Source organism: Paramisgurnus dabryanus, chromosome 20, assembly GCF_030506205.2.
Source record: "Paramisgurnus dabryanus chromosome 20, PD_genome_1.1, whole genome shotgun sequence".
NCBI lineage: Eukaryota > Metazoa > Chordata > Actinopteri > Cypriniformes > Cobitidae > Paramisgurnus > Paramisgurnus dabryanus.
In genome coordinates this window covers 28,745,250-28,757,493 of record NC_133356.1, presented here as the reverse complement: position 1 = coordinate 28,757,493, position 12,244 = coordinate 28,745,250, and the positions used below count along the sequence as shown (strand labels likewise).

The 12,244-nt window shown below is 37.5% G+C and overlaps 1 protein-coding gene across 4 annotated transcripts in view; it reads right to left on the bottom strand.

Moving 5' to 3' along the window:
* Positions 1-12,244, bottom strand: part of pde10a (phosphodiesterase 10A) — a 132,717-nt gene that overhangs the window by 35,955 nt on the left and 84,518 nt on the right. The window lies entirely within an intron of this gene.

Genomic DNA, 12,244 nt, shown 5'->3' with positions numbered 1-12,244 from the left:
TAAAACAGAAAAAAACTAAATGACATGCACTGCAGCACAAACTCACTGCTCATGACAGTCTACAACATTTTAGTATTCTATTTCTATGAAATGGTATAACATGTATTGTATTACATTAATTACGCTATAGTTATTGTCTGTTCGTTACCGCATGCACGTGTGAAGCCATTTAACAATCGCTTCAAAACTCACTGTTCCAGTCGAAATATATAGTCAGAAATATCTATTCTATAATGCCGCTTTTTTCATTGCATAGTACCCCATGGTTTGGTTTGGGTCGGGTCAGCTTACTTTTGGGGCTTTTCCACTGGGTGCAGTACGTAGTACCCAATACTTTTTTTAGTACCAACTCGGTTGGGGTTCCAAGCGTCCTGAGCTGATACCAAAACATGACGCGAAAACACTGTAGATCCCTGATTGGTCTGAGAGAAACATCGCTATAATGTAAAAGAGTAGCTTTACCTTCATGCAGGCTTGCGCTGTCTCAAGTAAACCTGCTGTCATCTGTGCTCTGCTATAAGTTCTCAAACTCCATTTTAATGATGAAAAACATCCACAGGTTGTGAAACAGGAACACATAACAGTTTTTTTCTAGACTTGCAGTTTGAGGCCGCACATTCGCAATGTGCACGTCCGCATATATGCTTAAATCAGGTTCAGCAGAGCGCGTCGACTGACGCCACAAATAGATGTGCAAACATCTATTTGTGGTGGTCAATTTTAATTTTGTGGCGGACTGAGAAATAAATAAATGCAGGGGAAATGTGCAACAACACTCTCACTTGTAGGATGTCACAGCAGTAGGCAGCGCAAATATAACAACACGTCTATAATCCCTCCCACTCTGAATTGATACTAAACTTGATGGAAAGCTAACCAAGCCGAAGTGACCCGACCTGACCCAAACCAAACCGTGGGGTACTATGCAATAGCTTGAAAGCTTTGGGTCCTCCATAGGGCTAAAACAACTAATCCATAAAATCAATAATGAATTTCGTTGTCAACACTTTTTCTATAGATTTGTTGGTCTGTGACGTCACATGCTCCTGCACCACCGTCAGACATTGTGGACACTCATGCTTCATACAGCGCGAGCTGGGCACTTCATAAAAGTCAGATGGTGTTTGTTTATACAACGCAAGCTGCACGTTTATCAAGCGCTGCTTCTTACAGTGCAACAAGCTTGTTTAAAAACAAGGCAGCGTTGCCCCGTCTGCAGTGTTGCCAGGTTCTCTACTTTTCTGCAGAGTTCTGAATTTGGCAACATTTAACCAATAAATCGTTAACCCCCTCTTTTGAAAACACCAAAAGTCATACCCAAAATTAAATTGGGTACAGTTCATGAAGACTTTGCACTAAAAGTATAAGTTTGGTTTAATCTGAAAGCAGACACTGCTGAAATATTTTTTTGTGTGAAAATAAAAAGTTATGAAAGGCTGAAAAATACATTCTAATAACTTTACAAAATACATTTTATGCATCTTTACAAAAAACTAATTGAAATTGTCCCTAAAAGAATCTAGAAATGCACTGCAGCTAAAGCCACAACCTGTTGTGTTTCAGATCTGAAGATAATATCTTTAAAACTCTGAATTTTATGAAAGTTTTATTTAAAAACTATTTATTTAGAAATCTCAGAACACAGGGAGGAATGAATAATGTTAATTTGACCGGACCTCTCAGACTGAGCATGACTCAAAACGGTCAATAATGAGTGACCTGAGCAGTTGCCCACCATGTGAGGAGTCAGAAAAACAGCTCAAAAGACTCATAAGCGATTCTAGACCATATTTTGTAAGACTTCAGCTGCTGAGTTTTCTGAATCACATACAGCTCATGAAGTCTTTGTGACTACAATGAATGGGTAAATGAAACAGGTATGATGACATGCAAAAATAAACAACTAAATGAAAGTAAATAGCAGTACGTGATTCACAGTTCCCATGCAATCATTTTACTAAACAATAATGGGAATTCCTGAATTACTAAGCAAATCAGATGTTCAGAGTTCAGATGTAGTTCAGATGACCAGATGTCAGATACGTAATGGACTTAGATCCACATTTGAATGAGGCCCAATCAGACGCAAAACAACCCGATCTAATTGTGTTTTGCAGGTTTACACGCATGCAACGAAATCTAATCTTCTCCAGATGTCAATAATGAAAATCAGAAATGTTTGGGAATGCACATTTAGACTTGAGGACACAGATCAGCAGGTATAGCTTTCACAAGCAGATCAGTGCTGATAACGTCTGTTGACTGATGACATGGACAAACATAAAGAAAGATGGTGCATGAAGCAGTGACCACTTAGATCTCACATATCAACTTGCCTAACTATGCTTGATACTATACATTACGGGCCCGTATATTTAATTGATCTGTGGGTGGGACAGCAATCCGGTGCTGCTCTAAAGCATCCAGTGCCCCTGCGGTGTCAATGTAAACCTGTGATCTTTTTAATTTCTTCATGACATCAGCAAACACTAAAACCAATCCATTCATATCACCTTGTAAATTGGACACTGGGGAATTCCCTATTTTTTCCTTGCTGCTGATGTCAGGTGATGTGGTGCACTACATTTTCAACCGGTGGACCACGGAGCACAATCTGGTGGGCTGCGTAGGCACTGGTTGTCTACTGCCAAATAATTTTTTAAATCACAAATCTGGGGCCATATTCACAAAACATTCATAAGAAGAAAATTCTTCTTCACTGCCACTGTTTTTTTCAAGCTTAGGAAAAAAGTTAAGAATATTTTATATTCTCAGAAAAGCATCTTAAAAAATCTTATTTTTTCCCTTAAGGATGTTCTTAAAAAAACTAAACTAAAGAATAATTCAAATTCTCAAAAAGGAAACTGTCTTAAGTTATGATAACCTCACAGTAGTCTTAAATCTCAAAATGTAAGGTGTTTTATAAGTTAATTTGATTGTTTTAAATGTGACATGTATTGTGTAGTCAGAAATGGTTATTTAAACGGTTTACTGCACAAAGATTAGTTTAAAGGCGCTCTAAGCGAATAATGTGCGACGTCACTTCCTGTTGATGTTTGAACTGTTTTCAAACAGACAGAGCGTAGCTGACTCCTCCCCCTCCCCCTCCCTTCCGTGCTTTCATGAACGCGCCCAACCCCCACCCCCAAATCCTTCTTGTCGTTTATTGGCTGGAATACTTTGTTTTGTTTTGTGCTGCTAGGTTTGGCCATTTGTTGATATTGCCGTTTGTGAAGCCTGGGCTGTCTACAGAGATCGCGTTTTTTTACAGTTTGATCAGCGGACAGGCAGCAAGCAGATAGTGAGGAGATGTTTCCGGTATGTAACAAAAAATGTTTTATGGTCTAAAACGCTTCAATTCGCTTAGAGCACCTTTAATGAGGAATTTCATACTCATATAATAATGAAGTTTAATGGCTTACTTTAGTAATATGTCATGAAACACAAATAAGTATTAGCAGGGTGCGATTTGTGAAAAAAACAGAGGGGGGGGGGGGGTGTTTTCATAGGCGTCGATTTCGGCGACGGTGGGTACCCACCATATTTTGTCATGAGTCATTTTGTACCCACCACTAGTTTTAACTTTTTTGACTGTTTTCAGTGGTAATGAGGAGCAATATGAGAGAGAAATTTGGTAATCATTGTCTGACCTAATAAAAATCCATTATAATATTATTATTTTAATATATTTCTAATTAAAATATTTCTAATATTAAGAAATGCGCTCTCCGCTCACGAGCTCTGATCGGAACAAACCCGAACCTCACTGTATGCTGAACTTGCGCAGAAACATCAAAATATAACCAGCTTTTTAAAATGGTTTTAAAACTAAACATTTAGACTATTTTAGCACAAATTATGAGCTTATTGACGATTTGTTTTATAATTCTTGACATAGCACATTTCAAAACATTTTAATTCATAAAAATAAATCCTGAGAACATGAACTCATTACTGCATTTGCAGGAATTGTAAAATCTTTTTTCTTATTAACTCATGAAGCAGCCTTACGCAATATTTTTACTCGAATAGCTTATCTTTCCCCACACATATGAACTGTGATCATGCACAACGAAAAAACGCACAAGAATTAAATCTTGAATGGCAAAACTGTATGGCACAACGTAGTGTCAACTTAAACATAAATATGAACAATGGATTGATTGCAAAGTTAAACCATTACAGTAGAAACAGCTTTACTGCTGCTTTTAAAGAAATAACATTAACTTTACACCGCAATGCTGAGCTACAGTGAAATGATAGAAAAGAGCATTATGTGTTAGTCACTTAGCCTCATTTGCGCAAACTGGACGCGCTCGCGCCTCGCTAAACGCCTCATCGGCATTTATCATGTCTTCGGCCATTCTCAGTGGTGTGACTGGGACACTAACTCTGCTTGTCATCATAAACAGATAATCAGATTGTGATTTTATTCCCGCTTTATTAATATGCGGCTGAATATGCTGCCTTCCACCGTTTCGACACACAGCTCCATAACCATCTCGCAAGTGTTGATAGGCTATTACTCGTGAGGTGTAACCGGGTCTGTAACCAATCAGATAGCGCCGGGGGCGGGACATTGAGCAAGTCTGCAGAGTGGTTAATACAGAGAGGCTGCGCGGCAGCTGTATCAGAGCCAGCCAAAGTAGCGCATTTTAAAACAAAATTGACTTTAATCAAACCACAGATCCGTGATAAGTTTTGTGATCCGTCTCGCCACTAGTGTAGTAGCACTGATCACTTTGAGGGGGGGATAAATTTATCCCCACCGGGGATGAAAATAATTAAGCAGAGGCAGGAATACATTGACCAGAAAGGGGGAAATCCCACGCATCCCCCCCGGCAAATCGCACCCTGAGTATTAGTGATAATGTTAACCAACATTATACTTCCTCCATGATAATTTCATTGTGAAATTACTTAACAGCTCAAAGACGCTCTAGCGGGAGTCGAACCGAAAAGCCCGGGCACAAAGGCCGCATGACCGATTGGGACAATAGGGAATAATATTTAGTCACCGCATCGCTTTCTTACACTGGCTCTGCCTATGTACAACAGTCTATAGCATAGTCTTAACACATCGTTTATGTATTGCGATCACGAGGTGGTAAAAGGGTTAATGGACTGTTAAGCAAGGTTGAGCAGAGCACTGTACAATAATGAATTTCAAAGCTTGTCATTTTCATCTTAAGATAAAAATATAAGATGCAAGTAAATATTTGAGAATTGCACTTAGGTACCTTTACAGGTACATAAACATAATACAATGTTGTACCTTTGAGGTACATTACTGTTCCTTAAGGTTCTATTGTGTACCTTTAAAGGTACAGCGACAGAGAAAGAAACAACTTTGTACCTTTTTTCTGACAGTGTAATAGACACTGACTGTACTAAAGTTGTTTTGGCTACTGTTAGCGTTGTTAAAATGGATACTTTTGTTTGAAAAATTTGAAATATGGATATTTCTCTTACAAAATCACAACGATTACCCTCAAAATGCCTTTATTAACTCTTTCCCCGCCATTGGAGTTTACTCGTTATTAAGAGAAAACGCTTCCTTCCCAATGACAAGTATTTCCGGCTTTCCACAATACCAATATTATCCAACAGGTGGTGCTCTTCTGTAACTTATAAAACCCAGAAGTACCGTATCCCCCTAGGGCAAACAGCTGTACACTGTAAAAAAATTCCGTAGAAATTACAATGTTTTTGCAGCTGGGTTGCCGGTAATTTACCGTAGATTTACATTTATGTAATTTACTGGCAAGAATTTGTTCAAAGTTCAATCAATTTTAAATATTAAAATATATTTATCTTTACAGAATAAAACTATACAATAACAGCCTCATGCAAAGCATTCTGGGAACCAGAAATCATCATCAACCTTTTTCAGTTTTTTGCTTCAGATTTTGTTTCCCAGAATGTTTTGCTTGATGCTGTTTTTTTAGTTTTACTCTATAAAGACAAAGACTTGTAAATGTTTAATGTTCATTTAACTTTGAACAAAATGTTGCCAGTTAAAAACATACATTTAAATCTACGGTAAATTACCGGCAACCCAGCTGCAATTTCTACCGATTTTTTTTACAGTGTATGTTCGTGTAAGTTCTGAGGATCTGATCACTATCAAAAGTCCTTCACAAAAATGCAATTATCTCAGCTTTTTGCTCAAAAATTTGTGTTTTTAAAGAAACCTACCCATATTTGAGAGGTGATAAAAAGAGAACTCATGAAGGAAGGATGAACTTTTTTGTTTGAAAGCAGAGGGTCTGTTGTTTCATTTGATATATTGTATGTTTATATATTTAAAGAAGAACATTTTCTGGAAAGCATTAAACTTTTGTGAAAATAATGAAAAATGGCTGCCAACTTGAAAAAAAGGGCGGGGAAAGAGTATGGATTACATCTGTGAAGGATGGATGCACTTTTTTGGGTTTTTAAATTCAGTAGTTGTTTCCTGATCCATATTTACTATAGTTATATAAAGCTTGGAAGAGCAATTAAATTTTTGTATTTAACTTTGATTGTGTTTGTCTTGGATGGCTTGAGGGGGAGTAAATCATGGGGTAATTTTCAGTATCACTTTAAAGCAGTGTTTCTCAAACTTTTTCAGCCCAAGGACCACTTTATCTTCCAAAAATTTTCATGAGGACCGCCTAACAGAATCCCACTCAAACACGCCCCCCCAAAAAGAGGAAGGATAAGCTAAATTTAAGCTTAATATGCAACTGTTTCAAGTCAAAAACTAATTTTTTAAACACAAATGCAATGCTATGTTCAGAAATTATTATATGAATTTTATTTCATTTGAAAAAGTAAATGTGATATGAGTTACAGCTTACAATGAACAACAAACTGCACATATGAAAAAAAAACTAAACATAGAATAACAGCCTAGGTCCCACTTAATGTCATTCCAAAGAGCCCTAAGTTTAAAACTGAGGTGGTGGGTATATGAAGTCTATGGTTGTAACTATGGTAACAATAAAATGCTGAAAAAAATGTTCCCCTTAATGTCCAAAATCACTGAAATTACAGGGATTTTACACATGAAACAAAAACTAGTACATTACAAAACTAATAGATCTGTGGATTTTAGCTGCTTTCAGTTGACGCTTGATCCTTCTTTTGACTCCTCTTTGGTTTAGCCACTGATCCATTTTTACGTTATTAAAACCGAATGGCAAGAACGGATATCACAGTTTTGCAAGTGCATTAAAAATCTACTTAAATAAGTGACGATTGTATAAACACTTGCCTAGTTTAGGTCATCTTTTGGCGGACCACTGGGGGGGTTTGGCGGACCACACTTTGAGAATTACTGCTTTAAAGAATCATGTCAGTTTGTACATACTCAAGGTTGCATTTCAAAGAAGTGGAAAGTATGAACGCGTGATGTGAAAGACGCATGTCGGAGTGTCTTATCATGCTCAGTACAGGGAGCATTTTCAGCATGGATAATCAACTTATGGAAAACATTAGTGTGGACAATTTTCCAATATATGTGGATTAGTGTAGATGTAGTCTCAATTTTTTCTATACCCAAGGTCTGATGGGCAGCTGAGGGATGGCCATCGTGATCCACTTTGTCCCACAGGCTACCTATGCTAACGTCATTACATTCCCAGATGGAAATGCTCGGTATTCAATGCAGATGAGTTTCTGTAAAGCTCTCGGTAGGCAAATATAAGCTCCAGACACTTAAACATAAAACTCTACATCCGTGACAAATAATGCAGTACATTAACATTGTATTTAGAGTACTACCTTTATGTGCAAAAATAACTTCAGCTGCCGCATGTTGTTCAAAAATTAAACGCAAAACTAATTTCTGTTTAGATACATAAACCCATTGCTTACAATTGTTACAATACAAAGCATTCGATTTCTGCCTCTAATGTTTTATCAGTATAGTTAACATGAAATTAAATTGTTTTTCCAAGTTATCTACCCAACTTACACGCTTTCATTTAATTGCTCACAATTCATCTGATTCCAATCAAATAAACCTCCGGGGTGTTGTCACCAAGCCCTATTATTTGTTAACCTCTTCCCTCTAACTTCCTGTCAGACCACATTTACAATCCAATCAATTTCCATTAGAAAATCTCAAGTCCCTCCCACATTTTTTTTCGTGTTTAATTGTCCATTACACTCACATCTCATTTGGAAAATGTGTACCGCATGTTATTTTTTTGCTGTGCCGACTTTACGTCAACAGTTTAATAAGTGCTATGCCATACAGAACCAAGAATGACAACAAAATGCCAAAATCAATAAAAATGAATTACATGAAGCAAACAAATGTCTCTATGAATCTTAGTAAAGAAAACAGTAGGGGACAAGAAACAGGACCCTTCTAGACATCCCCTGTCTGGGGCTCAGACGGCACAGCTGGACACAAACGGCACATTCAGGCGCTCTTATTGAATTATGGCACATTTCGGAAATATTTACTTGCACGTCATCCACAGCTCTCCTGTATGGGCCAGGTCATCAAGGCCAGTGGGATAAAGACAGACTGAATGAGCCGTTAATGAATCATGCTGTGCGCGCTCATGTGCATATGCGATATCGGGGCACAAAACCGCTCCAGATGAGCAGTTCTCTGGAGGACGAGAGATGAAAGGATTGGGATTTATCCATTATTTGAAGACTGTGCGTGTGAGAAGCAAACAGGGCCCACGGGACGTAAGGTGGGAATGAGGTGGAGGCTTCTGACGTCACTGGGGCCTTGGGGGGCCTTGTTAGTCACAGCCAAAGTAGAGACTCATACAGAAAGAACACACTTCACTGCTGGAGAACATCTCAACAGAAGCCACGCATCACCATTACGATACTTCACAAACTTCTGACCTGATTCACGCAAATATAAAAACTCTTTTATAAGTAGTGAATAAGGATTGGGGTTGTCAAGTTCCTAAATTTCCTGTGAAAACCTAGCTAAAATCATTTTATGTGATTTACTGTTTTCTACATAACATCATCCTGCATAATTTAAAGAAGGTTTTTGGAAAATTTAGCCTTGATATACAGTATATAATATTGATGTCAAAGATTGAAATTTAAAACTTTGATGCTTAGGGTCACACTTTCTGCTTAACATATTTTCTCTACCACATGCAAAAGTCATATGGCATTAGGGCTGGGCGATATAGAATGAAAATTATATCTCGATATATTAAGCTATATCTCGATGGGCTTTACGTGAAAAATACCCTCCCCAAAAAACTACTGCAAAACAAATGTCAAAATCCACAAGGTCTTTTATTTTTTGAAGTGCAAAGAGGTAGTTCACATAGGAACAAAGTGCTTCTGCAACATTTAAATGGACAGTTTACCCCAAAATGAAAATTCAGGCATCATTTACTCACCCTCATGTTGTTACAAACCTGTATAAATGTCTTTGTTCTTATGAACACAAAGGAAGATATTTTGTAACCAAACCATTCGTGGACCCCATTTCCTTCTATAGCATTCGTTTTTTCTACTATGGAAGTGAATGGGGTCCACTAACGGTTTGATTACAAACATTCTTCAAAATATCTTCCTCTGTGTTCATCAGAACAAAGAAATGTAAGCGGGTTTTTAACAACATAAGGGTGAGTAAATAATGACAGAATTTTCATTTTTGGGTGAACTACCCCTTTAAAAAATTTATACAAAAATTATACTTTAACTATAAAATAAAAAAAATACATATTGTCTTCTTTTTATTCAAAAATAAAACAACTTAACTTCAGATATTAAGTTTTTGACAATTCTTAGTATTTTTTCTGAAAACCCTCAGGAGATAAGGGTATTTATCCTGGAATAACATAGGTTTTAGGCGTTTTAGGAGTAAATGGGTTAAATATGAGAGAAAACACTGTTGTTGTTACACAGAAAACTACAGAACACGTGCACTTGCACACCGCATCATTGGGAGAGAGAAAGCTCTCACATCAAGAAAACGTGTGTGTGTGTCTGTGTGTGTGTGAAGCACTACTGCTTACCTTAGTTTAGTCGTGATAAACAAAATAAGTCGTCTTCTCTGTCAGTAACATCCGTGAATGACGACATTTACGCGAAAAAGAAAGTTTACGGACATTAAAGCACTGCCGGCTTTTCACTGTCACGAGAGAGAGACGCGCGCTTACGAAGCACTTCACGCAACGCGAGAGAGAGAGAGAGAGAGGCGCGCTGAGCGCTCGCAACAATGAATTTAAGCCGTTTTAAACAGTAAAATATAAATGTAAATGGGAATCATGGAAGATCTATTCGTGGTGGGCGCCGCCATGTTAAAGCAACACTACGTAGTTTCCATGTAAAAATGACTTACAGCTCCCCCATGTGGTTGAAAAGCGCAACAGTGCCTGGTATCAGACACTCTTCTGCAGGCAGGGGGAGGGGCGGGGCTGTGTGCTCTACCCTCCACTGCCACTTTCAGAGTGTGCTTGTAGCAGCTAGGAGGCTGCTCAGATTGCAGCAACAGTCAGAGCATGTGAGCGGTGCGGAGCGGGAGCGTAGCGTTGAGCGGTGCGGTAATATTTCCATCAGAGCGCAGAGCGCATTTCCGAAAATTCCGCTCCGCTCGCTCAATACGCTCAGCACCGCTCGCTCATCCCAGAATGCCCTTTGGTAATTTGCTAGTTCGAGAATCTGTAAAAATGGCTAGTAATAAGTTATGGAGTTCAAATATTGTTTTAATGAAGTCGTCAGCCTTATATATAAATGAAAGAAATGAAACTAAGATGACAGAATAACTGTAGCGTCGTCTGCATCTAGATGCAGTTTTAAAGATTAAAATAACTTTAATCTAACTGATCAACACAAATACAAATATATTTATAACTGATTGCTTACCAGCATTAAAACCACTTAAAATAAAAACATTTATAGTTCTTTGTGTATGTACAGCAGCCACTCCGTGGATGAGGAAGCTGTAGCCAAAAACGCCGGTGCCTTTAGTATTAACTGACTGAACACTTGACTTACCTGGACATTTAGATATTAAATTTTTTCATAAACAGTATCTGCGTGGAACATTATAAACATTGATGATAATCTGCAGACTCGACTGATTCAGCACGTCCTCTATTTTACAGAGAGTCCGCTTTATTAACGGCTTTTCGTTCGGTCCGCGTGAGCTTTTTGTTCTGTAATTTGTTCTCGTATAGGCTATATTTCTACATATTTTCGACCATGTAACATTTGGGATAAAATGTAAGTTGTTATAGATAGCATTTAAGCTTGTTCTTGTTCTGAAATTATGAAATGTTTAGTCTGACTAAAATGGTCTATCCAGATGAATTTAGCCAAAATAATGATTTATTCGTTTTCATACTATATAGATACATGTTAATTTATCTAATAATATACTATTGAAAATGCCATAAATAAATATTCTGTATTGCATTCGTTTTGTACATTTACAGGTTCATAAATACGGTCTAATTTTAATTTCTTTAAGACACTGTGTTCTGTTTTTACCATGCAATGTAAATTCGCACTTAAAAACCTTCTTGTTAAGAAATTGTTCTTCAATTTATTTTAGTTTTTTCAAATAATATATTTATATAATATTATAGTTTGTTAATCTTTTTCTCATAAGGGGAACGAATTGTTATAATATTTCGTAATTACTTATTACATTTATTATAACTTAAAATTGTGAATTAGTAAAACATGTGGAGGTCGTGGAAACAAATTGTTAATTTGAATTATATCCGTATCAGTTAAACTAGGTCTAATAGCCAACAAACAACTGTACATAACTTCGATTTATTAGCTAATACTTTAATTAAATGCAATTTTCCAAGAACGTCAGTACAGAAAACAATTAGGCTTACTAAATATTTTTTTATGTCGGAGCGGGATCTGAGCGGGAATTGGTTTATTTCCGAGCGTGAGCGGAAAGTTAACGGAGCGCTTGCTTGGGCGGTGAGCGACTGAGTGGAGCGCTTGAACAGTAGAGCGGAATATTTAGCGGAGCGTCACACCGCTCCGCACCGCTCACATGCTCTGGCAACCAGTGCCGGGTTAAGCCTTTGTGAGGCCCTGGGCTAACGCTGGTTTGGGCCCCCCCCCCCCAATATACACTGAAAAAAATAAAGGCTGGATTTACTAAGTGCCCCATTGCGTACATTTTTTTAGTAAAACTTACTAAAAAAAGGGATGCAAAAACGATGCACTGTCTATATTTTTAATAAATCCAGTGTTTTTTACAGCGTATGTACAACATTAAATGGCTAAAATTATTTAA